At 38.4% G+C, this 22677-nt stretch overlaps 1 non-coding gene and 3 pseudogenes across 1 annotated transcript; all 4 read left to right on the forward strand.

Moving 5' to 3' along the window:
• Positions 1-1314: 1314 nt before the first annotated feature.
• On the forward strand, positions 1315-2685 carry LOC149002729 (putative F-box protein At4g22030 pseudogene; annotated as a pseudogene).
• A 2269-nt stretch (positions 2686-4954) lies between these two features.
• TRNAV-CAC (transfer RNA valine (anticodon CAC)) lies at positions 4955-5026 on the forward strand. Its single transcript has one exon. It is a non-coding gene; the product is annotated as a tRNA-Val (tRNA).
• A 6894-nt stretch (positions 5027-11920) lies between these two features.
• On the forward strand, positions 11921-13228 carry LOC149002731 (putative F-box protein At4g22030 pseudogene; annotated as a pseudogene).
• Positions 13229-18016: 4788 nt separating this feature from the next.
• Positions 18017-18947, forward strand: LOC149002732 (putative F-box protein At4g22030 pseudogene; annotated as a pseudogene).
• The last annotated feature ends 3730 nt before the right edge of the window (positions 18948-22677 follow it).

The following is a 22677-nucleotide window of genomic DNA, read 5'->3' on the forward strand; positions in this document are numbered from 1 at the left end:
GAACAAAAGTCCCATTCTCATAGTGAAGAAGTTTTAGTACGCCTGTGGATATAGGCATAGCCGAACCATGTAAGCTATTATCTATGTGATTTTGTGGTAATTACCTTGCATAATTTAACCTTACATAATTTAATGTAATACACACAGCGATCCCACATAGATACTATTGTAATCTCAATACCATCAACAGATATTTCCAGCACTGCCTAAGGCAATACCTTTATGCATGATTAATCATTGTTGTAATTTTCATAATTTATTTGAAAATTTAAACAATTTAGTTTTTCTAAAGGTTGAGTATTTTCCTAAAAGACACCTAAATGGCCAATAGGTGTCTTTGCTCAAACGTGCCTTAAGGGAAGAGATATAACCTTTGGAGACAACATTCGTTGGTGTCTCTTGCTCTCCTATATAAAGGTAGGAGGGGTTTGTTATTCTTATACGAACATTTTGAAAGGCATTGTTTTTCTTTAAAATTGTGTCATAGAAAACAATTTGGTGAATGCAGCTTTATGGATCCTTTAGTCCATCAATTACGGGGTGCACTGTCTGCGATGGAGGGACTGATTGATCTTGGGGGGTGAAAACGCATTTTTGATCTGTGTGTACTATTTGGAGCGTTTAAATACCTTAAAAGAAAGTGCTAGTCACGCACGTTTCAACTCCGCCACTTTTTGACAAGGAGATCATTCATGCTATTTGAAACAAGAAAAATTTTCATATTTATGATTATGCTTTATTTGTCTTATACGATTGCTCATATGGTAATATATTTCCAACAATCAGAACAGCAACCGGAAAGAATAATCATATATTGAAGCTTTACTAAGTTAACAAAATAAACTATACCCCAATGAGAAAAAAAAGTTAACAAAATAAACCAACTTTAATACCATGAAGAAAACCACTAGCTTTGAAGAACCAGTCAAAGAATATGAACCGGTCCAGTGAAACAAGCCGAATCTGCTGACCCAAATTATCCGATACGAATCAGTACATATGATTCCAAGTCCTTCCCTCGACATGATTTTTTTCTTGGTAGAAACCCTCAACAGTCAACATGACTTGAAGCGTTCAGAAATCAGAAGTGGGAGAAACGAAATCTCAAGTTTGCCCATTCCGTCCAATGATTTCAGGTCAACACGTTAATAATAAGTTAAGGAAAAATTCAAAGTTCAAACTTCAAACCACTTGAGACGGGTTCCACCTCCTTCTCTCTCTCTCCTGTTCATCTTTTCTTTATAAAAAAGTGATATTGGAGATCGATCAACTCCATATCTACACCTCATTCTCAATCTCCGATTCAAAAACGATCCAAACCCAAATCTAGAATCCACAAAAACAACAACCGGAAGCTTATATACAACTGAGTAAATCATAAGCAGCACTGCTAATATGGCAGCACTTCAAGCATCAGGTTTCACAGGGTGTTCATCGTTGTTTTCAAAATCTTCTAAGCGATGTCTAAGCGGCAGGACTAAAGCAACACTCCAGGCCCCAAAACTCCAACCAAATAGAACTTTAGTTCCAAGGTTTCCTGCAAGGGACTTGATTGAGGAATTGAACTTGAGAACCAGATTCAATGACACAACCACAAGAGAATTTGATGAAAACACCCCAAATTCCAAGTTAATAGCAGAACTTTATGCGGTAATGGAGGCAGCTGCAGGCAGAGCAGAGATGCACACAAGCGTTGGAGAGCAGCGGGATAACTGGAACCACCTCTTCCTCACATCTGTTAATGCCATCACCCTCACTGCTGCTACCATGGTTGGCCTGGCAGCCACCACCTGCGGCACAGGAGAACCTCTTCTGGCTCTCAAGCTCTCTTCTACTCTCTTATATTCAGCAGCCACGGGGATGCTGGTGGTGATGAGCAAGATCCAGCCCTCCCAACTAGCCGAAGAGCAGAGAAATGCAGCGAGGCTGTTCAAGCAGCTCCAGAGGGAAATCCAAACAACCCTTGCAATTGGGTCTCCCACAGCAAGGGATGTGAAGGATGCCATGGACAGGGTCTTGGCTCTTGATAGGGCCTACCCTCTTCCCTTGCTTGGAGCAATGCTTGACAAGTTCCCAGAGACAGTAGAGCCCGCAAATTGGTGGCCACAACAACCAGAACAGAAAGAACTCGGTGTTGCTGGTAATAGTAGAAAAAGGAAGGGAAGCAATGGATGGAATGCAACGCTAGAAAAGGAAATGAGAGAGATAGTCGAGGTGGTGAAGAGGAAAGACACGGAAGAGTACATGAGGCTGAGCAAGTTGGCATTGAAAGTTAACAAGACACTAGCCATTTCTGGGCCTGTACTCACGGGCATTGCAGCTCTGGGGTCTGCTCTTGTAGGATCAGCTCCTCAGCATCAATGGCAATGGGCAGGGTTTCTGGGAGTCACTGCAGGAGCCCTTGCAGCCATAGTGAACACAGTGGAGCATGGTGGGCAAGTAGGGATGGTATTTGAGATGTACAGGAACAATGCTGGTTTCTTTCGGTTGATGGAAGAGTCCATCATGTCCACCTTGAAGGAAAAGGATGTAGACAAGAGAGAAAATGGGGAGTTGTTTGAAAAGAAGGTGGCTCTACAACTGGGAAGGAGCTTGTCCGAGCTCAGGGATCTTGCAGCTTCTTCTTCTTCTTCTTCGAGAAGAGATGAAGAGAGCATAGAAGAATTTGCTAGCAAGCTTTTCTAATTTTTCCTGTAGATTATCCATACACCATATGTGCAGCATAAATCTTGTAAAAATTGATTCACAGATACTGTAGACAAGAGCTTCATACAAAAGACAACTCAAAGAGGAAAATTAATTGTTCGGAAATAGTTTTTTGGGTAGAAATTGTTGGAAATATACCCACTTGTTCCTCCCAACCGTTGGATAAACTTATAGAAACACATTGATAATAAAATCAGATTGCAGCAGCAGATAATTGCATTCTTGGTCATCATCATTAATGTAAGGGAGATAAGTGTTAAAATCTGGGATTTTGCTTGGGAGCAGTGCCTCCAAGCAGCTAACGCTTTAGATTAAAAGTTGAGTGACTGATTCAATAATAACCATAGATTTAAGGCACATGCGGAAAATTGAATTTTAAGTGAGAGAAATGCCGGGTTTTTAGCTTGGATTCGAACCATGCGACCGGTCCGTTTGAAACTATGCGAACCAAGCTGCTCTGAAATCCTCTTTGTATACCCTAATTTTTGGAATCCTCGCGCTGCTGCTCCAATGGTTCGCCTCCCCCGTTCTGCAAGCAATTCAAAGTAAAGCCTCCAAACCTTTTGCTTTCTTTTTCTCTCAAACTGAACCATTGTATCCTAACATGGCCAACCACTACTCTTCGATCAGGTCAGTTTTTTTTCTTCTTTTTTCCCGTTTTCTGCAACATATTGATCTGCAAATCTGCATCTCCTTCTAGTTGCAAATCTGCAACTCCTAGATCCAACAATGGAACTACTCCATTGGATCGAACCCTCTGCAAACTAGACAAACGCTTCACCAAGAAGGACTTTTCTTGCAGTCTGAAAGATGAACTAGTTGAGCGATGGAAGGAGAAGAGTGATTGACTCGATAACCAGAAAGGAAGCAATGCATCTTAAGTTTGGAAAAACCATAAACTTCCGAAGTCTCAAACGAAAACTTTAATTCTGCTCCGTTCTATTCCGCACTCTCATTATAGTTTTGGGAAAGAAAAAAATCAACTCCAAAATCCATCTTCGTTTTTAGTTGAACCTGAGTTGCAGAGAAACGAAACGGTTTTCCGCAGGCTTTGGTTTTGGTTCCCGAACCACACCCAGGCATGGTTCGAGTTGAAGCTATAAAACCGACATTGCTCTCACTTAAATTCAATTTTCTGCATATGCCTTAAATCTATGGTTAGTGTTTAATCAATCACTCAACTTTCAATCTTGAGCGTTAGTGGGCAGCTCCCCCAAGTGTTCCCCACAAAATCTGTAGTACATTTTCTCTTTAAACAATAAATGGTACCCCAAGATACTCATACAAATTAAAGATAATTATCTAAAAGAGATTTATCTAAAAACTTCCTCAAAATACAGTGTCTAAAATGGTACTCAATAAATAAACTTCAAGGAATTAGTTTAGTTGGCAAAGACCATTGTCTCATAATATGAAGTCTAGATTTCGAATCTGTTTAAGGTTATGACCGAAGTCTCACCACATGTTTAAATAATTATATAACATTACCTCCGTGAGAATGTTGAGAATGTTGTTGAAGTGCACATGAATTGGAGTTTTTTAATACAGGAAGGAAGATTCCAGGGGTGTACGGGGCTGTTTCAACATAGCAATTTTACTTCAAAAATTTTTATTTTGTCAAATTTTTTCATTTTCTTTATTTTTTAATAAAAAAGTGAGAAATGTAATAATATTTGTTTTATTAGAGAAAAAAATACAATAGAAAGCTTTTCAACATATAAAATTCTACATTTACAAAGTGAAATTCATGAGATAAAACTTTTTATAAAACTTTATATCGAGATTAAGCCGAAGTAACAAATTTTACTAGGTCATTAGCTAGAAGCCAGGGAAACACAATAAAAATTTGCAATGGATGCTCAAGGCAAATTTTAGTTTCTTGCTTAATGTCACCATTTGCTCAAGAACTTGCCAACGAAGCTTTAGGAAGACAAAGTGACAGAATATGGATTGATAGGTCTTTGAATGATCTTTGAATGATCTCAATACAATGTAATATTTGCTTTCTTTGTATAAAAAAAAAATCACGTTGACTAAATAGTTTTTTAGGATGAAACCACAGATTTCATTCCACAACCAAAGAGTTAATTTTATGAATTGTGACTCCATAGATTTGAAATCTCTAGACTCATGGAACCAAACAAGCCCTTTGCTAATGTTGCCATTTGAAATGTTTAATTATACTAGGTTAGTTTCTTACACTCTATCCTCCATCTTATTATAATACATAACCTTTAAATAACAACTAATCAGAGTGGCGCAGCGGAAGCGTGGTGGGCCCACAACCCACAGGTCCCAAGATCGAAACTTGGCTCTGATAATAAGAGAAATGCTTTCTAAACCTTATTTTTTTCTTTTACCCAATGTTAAAATAAGAAATAAAATAAAATAAAAAGAAATAATGAAAGAAGAAGTAGTGTTCCTTTGATTGCAAAGGAAATGTAAAGTGAAATTTATTGTCTCATCAGGAAGAAATATTTTTTAAGTGTTTGTCATAAGGATATTACTTTTCCCAAGTAGAATAATTTTCACATTTTGAATGAAAATGTAATTTTAGTTTACTTATCAAAAACATAAGTAAATTAAAAAAATCTAGGAAATCTTGTCCGTTGACTCTCCATCTTCAATGAGAGCAAAAAGCAAACGTATTGGTGCCTCCGTTTTGCACCTTGTAGACTCTAAACTTCAAACGTCAAAGATTAGACCATCCATGCACTTGTGCAATATGAATAGATAGACATGAGCGTATGTTTGCAATTCAGTGATTAGTATATATATGAAGTGTGGGTCTATTGACAAGTCATATGATGTTTTCAATGATACACTGTGCTAGTAGTCTTGGGTCATGGAATACCATAATATCATGACACTTACAATAAAATAGGTCAATCTATAAATTTGAAAATTTTTACATCAATTTTATAATCAACCAAACAACTTAATAAAATTATTTTTACTGGACTTCATTTTGAATCAAACGGCTTAAAAGGAAAAAAATTAATTCCTTTCCCATTCTCCTTGCAACCAAACATACTTGACCAATGTAAGGACATTAGTTGTAGTAATTCTAGTAAGCAAGTCCTAGAACCCATAAGTATGATTAATTTACCACTTACCCAATTGTTAAAGCAATAACAAATCACTCACATGGCACTTTCATTTTTTATGATAGAAAGTAAAAAGAGTATTTTAAAGGGCAACTAACTCACTTTAGTTGGGGTAAAATTCTTTTTTTTTTTTTTTGGTAACCAGTTGGGGTAAAATTCTTAGCACCTCCTTTAAGTGGGTTATATTACATGTAACGCACTCCAATAATACGTCTAGCACACAACTGAGAGTGTCAGTTAGTCTCAATTAAGTCTCATGCAAAATGAAATGACCAAAATATCCTAATAATATTAGACTATCATTTTATGAAACTACCCTTGTGTCTCATCATATACCCAACCTTGAGAATGGATTTCCTCTTCTTCCTACTCTTTGCTAGAAACCACCCACCACTGATGGAAACGACCCTCCTATTTGGGTTTCGTGATTAGTCTTCAAGCTCTCTTAATAAGAAGAGTGGTGGGTGTCGAATCCACCACATGTAATCCTTCTCTCAATTGAATCTATGATAACAATGAGTAGAATCGAATCCACAGAGATTGGTGAAACATTAATTTCGAGTAGATTGGTTATGCTCATTAAGGATCAGTCCTCTAACAACCAATCTTTCTCTACTTTCTCAAATCCAAAAGACATAAACATTAGAGTTTGAAAAGAAAAGCGGATAGTTTGTTTGCAACGGAATCTAAACTAAACTGACTCTCTAATGGAATCCAACACCATAGGAACAATCCTGGCAAAGGCATGAAGCTCCATGCGCGTCCACTTCTTCGGTCACTCCTTCAAGAAGGTCTGTTGGCGATGAATCCTCAATTTGGAAGGAGTCTTCATAACCTGTAGTATATTCTAATAGAAACAAACACATAAAAGGAAAGAGTTCAACATAAGTTAGTGAGATCAACTCAACATCATATCATGCATTCATTCACAAGATCCCACTACACATATAACATGAATATCAATAATGTAATTAATGATAATGATATGACATATGAATGATTATGACATTATTCTCCTAACTCTATCATGAAGTTTCTGTACTAGACACGCATTAAGTCATAGACCAGTCTTCTCTGGGCGGTCTCATTCTCTCTCCCTCAACAATCTCTATATCTTGGGTTATCCGCGGTTGTTGGGTCAAGTCACATCAATCCGTGGCTGAGAAATAAGTCACCACTCTCTCACATCACCATTTGGCATGAGAACTGACGCGTGTCAAGGATTACTCTAGGCCCAATGCATAGTCATACGGTCTCGTACTACATATGGTCCAGATACTTCCCCCATGGCACCAACCAACTCAGTTCAGTATCATTTTTCACCTAGAAATAGGATCCTCAACGGGAGGCATCTGTTGGATTCCATTTCTCAACCCTATGGTCATCCACATATAATGGACATGATGCTCTCCATGTCCTCTCACAGGTTGGTTATCGGTCTTGAACGCCCATGAGCCCTTATCTATTATATGCAACCCTACCATCTCATGAGTGCAGTGGGCCTGCTTGATGCTCACAGGACCCACCCATTGACATCACGGGTTATTCGGTTTCAATACCCCTATCGGAAGGGTAGTAGTACTCATGAGGTTATCTACCTAAACACTTCTAGACACCTAACATTTATGTACTTAGGTTTGGATGCATACTCATGTAAGTTCACTAGGTACTGGGCGAACCCACAACCATAGTTGGTAAATATACATAAGAGAATCTAAGTCTCAAAACCAATCCACACACATTCTCATATCATCATTCAAAGAATATTGAAAAATAGAAGCAAACATATTTCCTCACCTTTCATTCTCGCAAAGTCAGATAAAAAATACTAAAGCAAGACAAGATATCAATAATGAAAATTAATTAACATCATTAAACATGCAATATAAGGTTAAGTATATTCCTCACATTTCAATTCGATTATGTTCTCAAAATTCACAAATTTGCTCTCAAGTGTCAGTGTTTATAATCAAAATAAACCTAACCATGTAACAGAATTAATTGATATTAATTAGAAGTCAATTGGGTTTCAAAGATATCCCAAAATCATCCCACAAAAACCCAATCTATCATATGGGTTCAAACCCACGGTTCTCAACCTAGTTTCAACGAAAGGTCAATATTTCGCTACCAATTCAAAGTCGAATCGAAACGAAACTTTGGGAATGTCTAATTAGTAGAAATAGGGTCCTAAAGGCACCTTCAATTTGGCCCAATTCATTCTAAATAAATAAATAAATTAAAATAAAAATAAATAAACCAAATTTGGCTTTCTAAATCACCCGCGGGCGTCTCAGAGTATCAAAATGTGAAATCGTTTGCAATGATTCGCACAAACAATTCACATACTAGAGGAAAGCATTAATACAACTATTTAAGAGCATTTAAAATACCTCACATTCTTCAACTACCAAAATCCCACATTCAAAGTGAAGAGAACCCCACAAAACTATGCTTAAAGAAGAGGGTTTAAAGATTCTCACCTCTTTCAATGTTCTTGCGACGATCCGGATCACAAAACACCTTTGATTGGATGGAATCTACTCTTCTCCTTAGTTTCTCCTCTTCCCAAAGCCTCATCCCCCACTCTAGCATTAGAAAATGTGTTTAGAGGTGAGTTGAAACATAAAATAGGGTTTTAAAACCTGAAATCTTGATTCTGTCCCGTCATCGGGGAGGAGCAGGGGCCAACCGGCCACTCATTCGGTCCATGTTTGGACCCCCATTTGAGGTCCAATTTCTGTGATTTTTGGCTTGAAAGAAAGGTCTTTCGATTATCTTCATTTGGATATATTTACCTCGTCAATTGGACGCTCCATCGTTAGTCTACGAACGTGCCAAAATCGTCTTTTAATGCCATCGTGATTGACCTTCTCTCTCCTCTTAAACTCCTGGAGAGATGTCGAGTCATCACTAGGGTCATCCACAGTCATTGGGTCCACTTCTGAACTTTCAGGCTCAACTCGAATGGCCCACAGTTGTCGCTGACTCGAGGCCCAAATTCACGGTCCTGAAATTATGGGTTGAAGGGTTAGAAATCCGTGGGATTTCACAGGTTTGGATCATCTTCTTAGAGGGGCTCTTCCAATGAGCGTTAAATGAGTTATAGCACATTGCCAAGTGTAATATTCTAATCCAAAGGTATTCATTGGATTTGTCTTAACCCTTAAATTAATTGGAATATAACACATGGCTAGTTTAGTTTGAGGATGACTTGAGCCAGTTATCTACAAACACGAAGAATAATAAGAGTGGGTCGCCTCTGTGGACGGAAGTCACCTCAGATGCGCAAGTCAGATTTTTGATAACACATATCCTCCTTGAGAGGAGTTAATGTTCAAAGATTTTTGATCTCTTTGGTAGTTGCAAGAGAGTTAATGTAAGACTAATCTTAGCTTATCTTATGTTCCCTCTTATTTTGCCCTTATAGACAAATCTATGTTCTTTCTGAAAAAGACAAACCTTGACCATTGGATCTGTGTATTAGAAATGGAGGGGGCTTGGATGAGTTGTGGCACCAATCTTGTTGGAGGAGCCAAGGCCCAAATCTTGCTTGAGAAGTTTAGGACCTAATACACCCTCCCCCAGATTTGTCAGTAATCTTGACATACGTGGACCTTGGATATGATGTGTTCCCTCTTAAACTCTAGAGAAATCGTAAGGAAGCAGTTCCCAAGAAGATTTGGACGGATTAGTGCCCCTATGACAAGCATTAAGCACTTGAGGTACAAGGGCATAGCATTAAATGCCAAATTTAATGCTCTGACAAATTTGTTGCTAGAAACATGGTATCTCCCATCCTCTCGCTACTTTTGTCGAGAAGTAACATTTTAAATATCTATTAAAAATTCATGCCATCATGTCAACATTTCTACGTGGCAATATCATGAGGGTAGTCTCAAGGAAGAGTCACTTCCTGGAAAGCGTATGCCAACAAGTTACTCATTGATTCCTTGAACCAAGTCAAGACTAGTGTACCAAATTGAACGGTTCATTCCAGTTCGGTGGTCTAAGCCTGAATTTGGTATAACAATATATATCATATATATTGTATTTCAGAATTGAAATGGAATTTCTTAAAATTGATAATGCCAAATTAGATAGTAAATAAATGAAAATCTAATGGAAGTAGGAACTTCTTAAAATTGATAACATCAAATTGGAAAGTAAATAAAAAAAATTAAAAAAATAAAAAATAAAAAACAGCAAATTGAAGACTACATATAAAAAGTTCAAAAATAAAGAGCTACCAAATTAGGGTTAATTTTTTTTTGTTCTAATTACTAGGGTAATAATGTAATTGAATATAAAGTGTAAATAAGTAGAATAAAATCTTAGGATTATTTTGGAATTTTAAAATAAATAAAAATTGCTACGTCATCGCTTAACAAACAGAGTTTAATGGTAGGGGGCAACAGTAATTACAGGTAAAGTCTAAGGTTGGATTAGTAATTTCAAAAAGTATAGGGAATAATGTAGTAATTAAGCTATAGTATAGGGGGGCAACAATAATTATCCCCTTTTTTTTTTTCTACTTCACAAGAGGTGAATGACCTAGATAAAGGTTTGTTACATGAGAAATAAAGGGAAGAAAAGTAAGATTAAAATCAAAACTTTTCAATATTGGATAGTCAACATATTATACTTGCTAACTCAATCTGTTGCACAACGGTTTGCTTTCCAAAACCAAATGAAGAGAGTTAAAGACGTAACAAAAGCATTACCCCAAAATTTATTTGCTCCATCATGCTCGATGCAGTAATTTTATTAATTCCTCACTACACTAATAAATTGGAAAAAGAAAACTTCTAGAATTTCATTCCATGGGAACTGAGGAAGTTTTCGATATCAATTCAATGCAGTTTGAAGACTGTGGGGATTTCATCCCCTCAAAGAAGGTGGCTTTGGAGGCAAGCATTGAAAACCTCAATGTATTGTTTGATTTCGACTTGGGCTAGAATGCAGATAGAGTCTAGATGGATTGATGAAGATGAAAGAGATCAATCGACTAAAGGTGGAGACAAGGAAACCAAAGTCGTTCGGCTAGTGTTTAGCTGACAAAAAAGATGGTCTGCCTATCAATGATGGAAGAGAGGGTTTAGGGTTTCACTCAATTTGATTTTTCCTCAAATTTTGGCTTCTCTTGTAAATTTATTTTCAATCAAGGGTGTTCTATTGCAAATTAGAAAAAACTTTAAAAAAAACATTCATTTAAACTATTGGATATTTTTATAGACGGGTGTTGCAATCTAGGGCTTGCATCGACGATATTCGCGCAGATAAGAACAAAAATCTCATTCTCATAGTGAAGAAGTTCTAGTACGCCTGTGGATAGAGGCATAGCTGAACCATATAAGCTATTATGTATGTGATTTTGTGGTAATGATCTTGAGTAATTTTATGTAATACACATATCGGTCCCACATAGATACTATTGCAATCTAAGTACCATCAACGGATATTTCCAGCAGTGCCTGAGGCATACCCTTATGCATAACTAGTCAGAGCAACAATTGGAAAGAATAATCATATATTGAAGCTTTACTAAGTTAACAAAATAAACTCTACCCCGAATATATATATATATATATATATATATATATTTTAAACAAAATAAACCAACTTTAATACCATAAAGAAAACGACTAGCTTTGGAGAACTTTTCAAAGAATAGGAACCGGTCCAGTGAAATAAGCCGAATCCGCTGACCCAAATTATCCGATGCGAATCGGTATAGAAATCGTCCAAATCCGTCCCTCAACCTGATTTTTTTCTTGGTAGAAACCCTCAACAGTCAAACATGACTTGAAGCGTTCAGAAGTGGGGCAAACGAAATGTTAAGTTTGCCAATTCCGATGATTTCAGGTCAACACGTTAATAATAAATTAAGGAAGCCGGGACCAATTCAAACCACTTGAGACGGGTTCCACTTCCACCTCGTTGTCTCTCTCCTGTTTATCTTCTCTATTTAAAGAGTGATATTGGAGATCGATCAACTCCAAATCTGCACCTCACTCTCAATCTTCGATTCAAAAACGATCCAAACCCAAATCTAGAACCCACAAAAACAACAATCGGAAGCTTACTTATATACAACTGAGTAAATCATCAGCAGCACAGCTAACATGGCAGCACTTCAAGCATCAAGTTTCTCAAGGTGTTCATCGTTGTTTTCAAAATCTTCTAAGCGATGTCTAAGCGGCAGGACTAAAGCAACACTCCAGGCCCCAAAACTCCAACCAAATAGAACTTTAGTTCCAAGGTTTCCTACAAGGGACTTGATTGAGGAATTGAACTTGAGAACCAGATTCAATGACACAACCACAAGAGAATTTGATGAAAACACCTCAAATTCCAAGGTAATAGCAGAACTTTATGCGGTAATGGAGGCAGCTGCAGGCAGAGCAGAGATGCACACAAGCGTTGGAGAGCAGCGGGATAACTGGAACCACCTCTTCCTCACATCTGTTAATGCCATCACCCTCACTGCTGCTACCATGGTTGGCCTGGCAGCCACCACCTGCGGCACAGGAGAACCTCTTCTGGCTCTCAAGCTCTCTTCTACTCTCTTATATTCAGCAGCCACGGGGATGCTGGTGGTGATGAGCAAGATCCAGCCCTCCCAACTAGCCGAAGAGCAGAGAAATGCTGCGAGGCTGTTCAAGCAGCTCCAGAGGGAAATCCAAACAACCCTTGCAATTGGGTCTCCCACAGCAAGGGATGTGAAGGATGCCATGGACAAGGTCTTGGCTCTTGATAGGGCCTACCCTCTTCCCTTGCTTGGAGCAATGCTTGACAAGTTCCCAGAGACAGTAGAGCCAGCAAATTGGTGGCCACAACAACCAGAACAGAAAGAACTCGGTGTTGCTGGTAATAGTAGAAAAAGGAAGGGAAGCAATGGATGGAATGTAACGCTAGAAAAGGAAATGAGACAGATAGTTGAGGTGGTGAAGAGGAAAGACACAGAAGAGTATATGAGGCTGAGCAAGATGGCATTGAAACTTAACAAGACACTAGCCATTTCTGGGCCTGTACTCACGGGCATTGCAGCTCTGGGGTCTGCTCTTGTAGGATCAGCTCCCCAGCATCAATGGCCATGGGCAGCGTTTCTGGGAGTCTCTGCAGGAGCCCTTGCAGCCATAGTGAACACAGTGGAGCATGGTGGGCAAGTAGGGATGGTATTTGAGATGTACAGGAACAATGCTGGTTTCTTTCGGTTGATGGAAGAGTCCATCATGTCCACCTTGAAGGAAAATGATGTAGACAAGAGAGAAAATGGGGAGTTGTTTGAAAAGAAGGTGGCTCTACAACTGGGAAGGAGCTTGTCTGAGCTCAGGGATCTTGCAGCTTCTTCTTCTTCTTCTTCGAGAAGAGATGAAGAGAGCATAGAAGAATTTGCTAGCAAGCTTTTCTGATTTTTCTTGTAGATTACCCCATACACCATGTGTAGCATAAATCTTGTAAAAATTGATTCATAGATCGTAGACAAGAGCTTAACTCGTTGTATACATGAGACAACTCAAAGAGGAAAACTAATTCTTGGAAATATATATTTTTTTGGGTAGAAATTGTTGGAGGAATACACCCACTTGTTCCTCCCAACCATTAGATAATCTTATAAAAACACATCGATAATAAAATCAGATTGCAGCAGCAGATAATTGCATTCTATATATGTTGGTCATCATCATTGGAAGGGAGATGATAAGTGTTAAAATTTAAAACAATAAATGGTACCCCAAGATACTCGTACAAATTAAAGATAAATATCTAAAAGCGAATTATTTACTACAAACTTTCTCAAAATACAGTGTCTAAAATGGGGCTTTCAATCCTCTACGGCCATCAAAGGAGCGGCCATCCAGCGGCCGCTCCAGATGGCCGCCACATGTCATCCCAAAAAATCAGAACCATTGAAGGTTTTTAGAGTTTTCCCTCTGTTTTCCCATTAAACCGGCTACAAAAATTCAGTTCAAATAAATGAACCGGTCCGGGTTACTAATTAAAAAAAAAAACTCAAAACCAACTGCATCGTTTTCGTTGTTCCGTGAAATCCATGTTTTCCTTTCTTTCTCTCTCTCTCTCAACGTGGTTTCCTTTCTTTCTCTCTCTCATCAGGAATTTTGATCCATGGTTTCCTCTCTCTCTTGATGATATCTAAAACCTAGTCTGCGATTCGATCATTAGCGTTCGAAAAGAAAACCTAAATCCATCGAACCCTCCAGGGAAGCAATTAGGATTATCGTATTTAATCCAACTCCAACTCCCAACTCCAACTCCAACTCCAATTATGGATTCTTGTTCTTCTATAAACCTTATCATCAAGAGAGAGAGGAAGCCATAGATGAAAATTCCTGTGGAGAGAAAAAGAATGGAAACCACGTTGAGAGAGAGAGAAAAAAGAGAGAGGGGGGGGGGGGGGGGGGGGGGGGGGGGGAAAGGAAAACATGGATTTCACGGAACAACGCAGATGATGCATCAGCTAAGTCCCAAAATAAAATGATCAAATACTCTTATAATATCAATTTACTAAACTACCCTTGTCTCATCCCATACCTAGACCTTAGATGGGTGAACAGATTCCCCCTTCACCAATCTTCTTCCTTCACCTTCTAGAAAATCACCCACCACCGCCAGAAACCACTACCCTATTCGGGTTCCGTGATCGGTCTCTAGACTGTCTTCATAAGAAAAGCCATATTCTAGGTTTAAGATTTTCTAAATTCAAACCCCCCTAAACCTACCGAGCCAAACATGATTTATCCCAAGTGATAAGGTAAGTGCACAAGACTTGCCAATGGATCCACTCCAAAAGTAGTTAGCCTAGAGTCAAGTTTAGAATGAACCCATTTGAGTATAGCAAAACAACCCATGTAGAAAGAAAGTAGAGATGAGAGCACATAGTTAATTAAAAACTATAAGTCCTGCAAAACTCAGATTGCTAGATTTCCAAGCAGCTAACTTAGAACAAACTTTATTAATAAGAAACTGAAAATCTAGTGTTGATGGTTTTAATTTGAAACAAGTTAGTGCTAGGTATTTACACTTACATTCCATAATAAGCATACCAATGGTATCACTAAGGGTCCCTGAGGATTTTGTACAAGATTTCCATAACACCAACAAAGAGATAGGGGCTTAAGGGGGCACCATTGTCTAAGGCCTCTCTTGGGTTTAAAGCACCCAAAATGTGTGGCAGCATTAGAATCCTTATCTCTTAGAACCGACCGCAAGAATGAAAAATCCAACTTCTAAAGCCCTAAATTTTCTTTGTTGGAGAAGAATTCAGAGCCTTCTACCCATAAAAATAAAGAAGAGTTCAGAGGACTAGGACATGAGGAAGGCGTTAATGCAAATGAAGACTGGTTTGGACCTTTTCTTTGAGGGGCTTTCCCAGTGGGTGATAAATGAGTTATAGTACATTGAGTAGTGTAATATTCTAATCCAAAGGTATTCATTGGATTTGTCTTAGCCCTTAAATTAATTAGACTACAACACATGGCTAAATCTTATAACTCATTAGACACATATTGAGAGAGCCTCTCCAAGAATTAATTTATGCATAACTATATAACCACAAAATTAGGGGGCCCACAAGAGAAAATCTATAAATAAAAAAATTAGTGGTAGGACTCACATTGTGTCCCTTATAACCCCCCTAATTTCTACAGTCATGAAGCATCTCTGCTCCCAGGGGAGGTGATCCATACTCTAGTAACTGACTCTCACTACTTTTGATCCACCCAAGCAATGAAGTTTTCTAAAAGAAAAGTCAAGCCAAGAACCCACTTTTTTGACTATGATATTAGGATTTTCTTTTTTTGGGTAAGAATGATATTGGGATTCATTTGGGGTAATTAGAGTCATTGGCATGATCAAACCAGAATTGAATCAATCCAGTGAAATACGCCCAATCACTGACCCAAATTCTCCAATTCAAACCAGAATTGAAATTGTCCAAATCAATCCCTCAGTATTCAAGATGACACGAAGGGTTTAGAAGTGGAGAAGAAACGGAATCTCAAGTTTGCCCATTCCAATGCTTTTACCGGCTAATGATAGCCATTGATGCAGAAGAGTCCAAAATCATCCAACCCATGACCCGATTTGAGGTCAACATGTTAATATTAATTAGGGTGTTACTTCTCAAATCTTAAGAGGATTTTGCCCATTCCAATGCTTTTACCGGCTAATAATAGCCATTGATTGCAGAAGCGTCCAAAATCATCCACCCATGACCCAATTTGAGGTCAACACGTTAAAATTGACTCTCTTTGCCAGAGATTTTGGCTTGGTAATCCTCTTAAGGCTAAACACTATTCTTATTAGTTGGGATAAATGTGCTTCAAAAGAAAGGAAGACGTCAATATGGCACTTCTCAAATAGGGGTGGCGGCTTCTTAACGAGCTCAATAGTCTTTGGGCTTTGACCCTTAAGGGTAAATACTTTTCTAAGACATCCCTATTGAATCCCAAAGTGCGAAAGAAAATGGGTTCCTGGCCATAGTCCAGCATCTGTAGTATAATCCCTTTGCTTGAAGGAATGGTTCAAAGATCTATTAGAAATTAATGGAGATGATACCTCGTTCTGGTTTGATCCCTGGCTAGATGAGGGCACATCTATTGTGAACAAATATAAGGATGTCCCAGTTTGGGTACCAGAAACTACGGTTGCACAAATGATGAGAAACTTGGAGCTCAACAGAGTATTTCTCAACTTTTAATCTTAACTCTTCAGTCTTATCTAATTATTCACTAACTTCTTCTAATGATAGGTGGCTATCAAAAGTCTCTTCCAATGGCAAGTTCTCTGCTAAGTTGGCAGGGTGAGCATTGTAGAAACATAAATACCCAATCAGGTGCAATACCTTTACTTATTGGTGGAAATTTTTCTGGAAGCTACCTCTTCACCCGAAGTTTAAATATTTATTTTGGCGTCTATTGAATGCAAGATAGCTAGTTAAGTCCATTCTTGCCCGATGGTCGAAAATGGACCCTGTGTGTGAACTATGCGGAGATAAGGCAGAGACTCTATGTCATTGTTCTTATCTTGCTAATGGACCAAGAGGATCTAGATGGCAAGATCCTTAGGACTCAAAATTCAACACTTAACCCCTAGAGATTTGATACACCCACCTTTGTTATTTCTTTTCTAGCTAACACACTGTTGGACAAAGAAGCCTCTCGTTGGTTCTTTTACTGTTTTAGTATCACTTGTTATTTTTTATGGGTAGAAAGGAATAATGTGATGTTTGACAAACAAAAACCCAACCTGGTTAGAGTTATGAATAATATTTGTTTTTGGATAGCGGAGTTTCAATTGGAATCTTCAACTCTGCACCCACCCAAAGAATCGCACCAAACCTTTATTGATAATATTATTTTGGAACAACAAATACATTATGCTTCCAACGAATTATCGATGTCTCTCACTCACCAGTTTTATTTTGTGCAGGCGTAGCTCATGCATCTTTAAAGAAAGTAGGATGGAGTGCAGGGATAAGTGCAAAACGCAAGACTATTACGGTGGAGACAAGTTGTGTGAATGACAATGATAGATCGGTGCTACCCTTTTTACAATCACTTTGGGATTAGACCTAGCAAAGAAGGAAAATATTCTAATCACTCATATTTGGTGCAATGATGATAGAATCACATCCCTACTACCAAAGTCTCCAAAGGCAATGTGTGGCTGCTACAACATTTGACAAGCCTTCTTGATATAGTAGTTAAATTGAAAAACCTAGACGTTATTGCTTGCTTTACTTTTCAATCCCCCACTCTTTTAAAACTTTTTGTTAACCTGGCAACAAAGGAAGTAAGTAAGGCTAATGGATATGCTAAGACTAATCTAAGATCTATGATAGATATGATGTATAGATCTATGATAGATATGATGTATGGAACAAGCTCTAAGACAAAACGATGTAATCTTCATCATACTTAATATATTTCTTTTTCCTCGGATAAAAAAGAAGTTAGGGAAGCCAGGTCCAATTCAAACCACTCGCGCTGCGGGTTCCGACTTCCACCTTGTCCTCTCTTTCCTGTACATCTTCTCTATACAAATAGACAACAACCCCAAATTTGTACCTCAATCTTGATCTTCAATTAAAAAATGATCCAAATCCAAATCTAGAATCCACAAAAACAACAACCAGAAGCATCTATACAACTGAGTAAATCAGCAGCAGCACTGCCAATATGGCAGCACTTCAAGGATCAAGTTTCACAAGGTGTTCATCGTTGTTTTCAAAATCTTCTAAGCGATGTCTTAGCAGAAGGACTAAAGCAACACTCCAGGCCCCAAAACTCCAACCAAATAGAACTTTAGTTCCAAGGTTTCCTGCAAGGGACTTGATTGGGGAATTGAACTTGAGAACCAGCTGATTCAATGACAACCACAAGAGAATTTGATGAAAACACCTCAAATTCCAAGGTGACAGCAGAACTATATGCGGTAATGGAGGCAGCTGCAGGCAGAGCAGAGACGCACACAAGCGTTGGAGAGCAGCGGGATAACTGGAACCACCTCTTCCTCACATCTATTAATGCTGTCACCCTCACGGCTGCTACCATGGTTTGCGTGGCAGCCACCACTTTTGGCACAGGAGCACCTCTTCTAGCTCTCAACCTATCTTCTACTCTCTTACATTCAGCAGATACAGCCTTCCCAACTAGCTGAAGAGCAGAGAAATGCTGCGAAGCTGTTCAAGCAGTTCCAGAGGGAAATCCAATTCCAAACTACTCTTGCAATTAGATCTCCCACAAGAAGGGATGTGAAGGATGCAACGGACAAGGTCTTGGCTCTTGATAGGGCCAACCCTCTTCCCTTGCTTGGAGCAATGCCTGACAAGTTACCCGCGACAGTAGAGCCTGCAAATTGGTGGCCGCAACAACTAAAACAGAAAGAACTCGGTGATGCTAGTAATAGTAGAGATGGAATGCAAAGCTAGAAAAGGAAATGAGACAGATAGTTGAGGTGGCGAAGAGGAAGGACTCAGAAGAATATATGAGGCTGAGCAAGTTATTATTGAAAGTTAACAAGACACTAGCCATTTCTGGGCCTGTACTCATGGGCATTGCAGCAGTGGGGTCTGCTCTTGTAGGCAAAGACTATAGTCTCATATTATGAAGTCATTAGTTTGAGTCTTCTTAGGGTTAGAAGCGAAGTCCCACCATATATTTAAATAATTATATAAATTTGAAGTGAAGATGTAATTCAAGTGCACATAAAATAGATTTTTATCCAATAGAATGTATAAAAAAAAAAGAAAAAAGACAAAGAAGAAAAGGAAGGAAGATTCATGGGTAAAGCGGCTATCTCAACATAGCATTTTACTTCAGAATTTTTTTTTTTTTGGAATTTTTTCATTTTTTTTTAATAAAAAAGTCAACATGTAAAGAATTACTTGTGGGAAATGTAACAATATTTGTTTTATTATAGAAAAAAGGCATTAGAAAACTTTTCAGATATAAATTTTACAATTACAAAGTGAAATTTATCAATGAAAACTTTTTGTTAAAACTTTATGTTGAGACAAAAAAAATAATAATAATAAAAAAAAAAAAGCCCAAAGCCAAGCCAAAGTAACAAACTTTACTAGGTCATTAGCAAGAAGTTGGGGAAACACAATAAGAATTTACATTGATGCCCAAGGTAAAAATCTTAGTCTCTTAGGGCCTATTTGGTTACATGAATCCAGAGATTTCAAATCTCTGTTTTCATGAATCTGAGATTTATACCCATTTGGTTGTGAGAATCTCTGAATTCATAGAATCTAGAGATTCATCTTTTTACACTAAAAAAGTGAATCTATAGATTTATGGGTATGAGGTGAAATTCAAAAATTTCATTGTGACTATAATAGCGCTAAACATTTGCGAGTTCACAAAAATCATGTCTCTAGTGTGGTGGCTTTGGCTTCCTTTTGTGTGTTGGTGGAGAGAGATCAAGTCTAAAATGTTGTTTTTTAGTTGGACTGTTCGTAGCATTAATGGGAAATTTACACTCTTGAGATTGGAAAAACTCTGTAGGAAATTCAATCCTGAACTTCTCTTTCTTTGCGAACCTAAGTGTACAAACTTTAGCAACATCCATAAACGTTTCATGGGTGCTCTAAAAGGCTACGAGTCTGTGCATGAAGTTCCCAGTATCGGTTCTGGGGGTTTTCAGGGTGGTTTTTGGATCCTTTCTAACCGATGACAACCAACCCCCATTTTGTTTTCTTCAAATCACTTTTCCGGATTGCTAATTGAATCTGCTAATATTTAGTTTGCAATTATTTTCATCTATGCACCCCCTCAATACCCCTCCAGAAAGCAAGTGTGGATTGATCTTGCCATCCACCTCTCAACCATTTCTTTCCCATTTATCATTTGTGGGGATATAAATGAATTGATTTCGCCTGTTGACAAATTGGGAGGCACGTTCAAACCATCGCCAGCTCTTCCTTTTTTATGTAATCTCATTTCTGATTTTCATCTATCTGAAGTCGTTGGTGATGGTCCCACTTATACATGCTCAAACTACAAGCAACCACCCCATCTCACTAAAGAAGTAATCGACAAAGCTTTTCCTTGTCCAAACTTCCTTTCTTCTTTTCCCAATCTGAAACTCTCAAAATTAACTGCAATTGGTTCGGATCATTCACCTATTCTCATTAGCACTAACGGTGCTTTTTTCTCAGGAAGAAAACTCTTTCATTATCAATTGGCCTAGCAGGGACACCTTGACTTCTCTTCTGATGTTGGTAAGGCTTGGAGCGGATTGGAGGAGAGCTTTTTTTCTTCTAAACTCGCCTCACTTTCAAATTTTGGCTCTGTGCTTAACATTTGTGATAGGATTGAGATGGAATTGTTTGCTATTGAAAATTGCTCTGACCCTAATTGGAATCTCTATTTCCAAAAGAGAGATCCGTTGAGGTGGGTCTATGAGGCCCAGGAATCCTTTTGGTTCCAAAAGTCTCGACTCCAATATGTTTCGGATGGAGACAAGAATACTCGGTTTTATCATAATGCTTCTAAATTCCATCAGAAGAAGAGAAAAATTGAGTTTATTCTCCATGATAATCAGTTTATCCATGATCCCCGCAGTATTGCTAATTGTTTTGCTAAGTTTATGCAAGATCTTTATACCTCTAGTAATCCTGATATTCCTCCTCTTATTGACATACTCTTTCCCCTCATAAACTCGATTGTGAATAATACTTCTTTGACTTGTTGTCCTAGCTTGGAGGAACTTCATTCCTCTGTGTTCTCTATTGGGGCTTTTAAGGCCCCAGGCTTTGATGGTTTCCAAGCTTGCTTTTTTCAACATTTCTGGGAATTAGTTCAACCTGATATTGTACAGTTTGCGGCTAATTTTTTCAATAATTTTTGGTTACCACCTGGGACTAATCACACTTTGCTCTGTTTCATACCTAAAAAGGATAATGCCTGTCAGGTTTCTGATTTTAGACCCATGAGCTTGTGTAACGTCTCATACAAAATTATTGCTAAATTATTGGCTATGAGGCTAAAACCGTTCCTCCATGATATTATATCCCCACTGCAAAGTGCATTTGTGCCTGGTAGGCAAATTACTGACAATATTCTTATAGCTCAGGAAATTTTTCATTTCATTAAAAAAATCTCAGGCCAAACAGGGGTTTGTGGCTTTGAAACTTGATATGTCAAAGGCATATGATAGAGTGGAATGGAGTGTTCTGCTAAAAGTTTTAAAGTGTCTTGGTTTTGATTCCAAATTTTGTGACATGATTGATTGCCTTATTTCCTCTGCATCTTTCTCAGTAAAGCTTAATGGATCCCCCTACTCCTGGTTCTCTGCCTCTAGAGGTTTGAGATAGGGTTGCCCCCTGAGTCCTTATCTTTTCCTTCTCATCATGGAAATTTTGTCTTGACTCCTTGGAGCTTTCAAGTTGCTAAGACTACCCCTGAGATTACACATCTATTCTTTGCTGATGATATCTTTCTTTTTGTCCCGCTACTCCAATGATGTCCGTGTTATCAAAACTCGGCATCGGATATCTTTGGTGAGATCACTGGACAAATGATTAATCTCAACAAGAGTGAAGCCTTCTTTAGCCGGAACACCAGTGGTTCAACAAAGCAACAAATCTTGAACCTCTTAGGCATTAAGGAAATGGGTAAATCTACTACTTATTTGGGTAGTCCTCTGCTCCCCCGGAAAGGCTAAATCTTTTGTCTTTCCCCCATTCTCAACAAAGTTAAGGCTAAGCTGGCTGGTTGGAAAGCCCATTCCCTTTCCTTTGCAGGAGAACTGTTTTGATTCAATCTGTGGATGCAAGTTGTTCCTCTATATCACATGCAATATGTCATGTTCCCCAAACAAATCTGCAAATCTTTGGATTCGATCTCGCCGTAAGTTCTAGCTAGGAAAATCAAAGCCAAGGTAAGTCTCTTACACTCATCTCCCGGGATAAATGTTGTTCACCAAAGAGTATGGGGGGATTAGGGTTGAAAAAGCTAGAGATAATGAATAAAGCTTTGCTTCTCAAATAATGTTGGAGGCTCTTATCTGAACCCACTTCAATCTGGGCCAAATGTTTTAAAGCTAAGTATTTCAGCGACGCCACTATTTTTTATCCCAAGGTACAGCCTAAAGCTAGATCGCCCGCTTGGAATAGTCTAAGATCCGTATTTCCCTTGCTTCATAAATTTGTCATTAGAGATGTGGGAAATGGGAATGAGACATCATTTTGGTTTGACCCTTGGATTAAGGAATCATCCGAGACCTCGGTTGGTGAGTTCAATTTGCATTTTTCTTCTCGAAGGGTTATTGTACCCGGAGTTGTTAGGACTAGAGGGCGTTTTGCTTCTGAAATTTCTCTAACATTTTGCTC

Source organism: Hakea prostrata, chromosome 10 (assembly GCF_041222555.1).
Source record: "Hakea prostrata isolate BN-2017 chromosome 10, UWA_Hpros_2, whole genome shotgun sequence".
NCBI lineage: Eukaryota > Viridiplantae > Streptophyta > Magnoliopsida > Proteales > Proteaceae > Hakea > Hakea prostrata.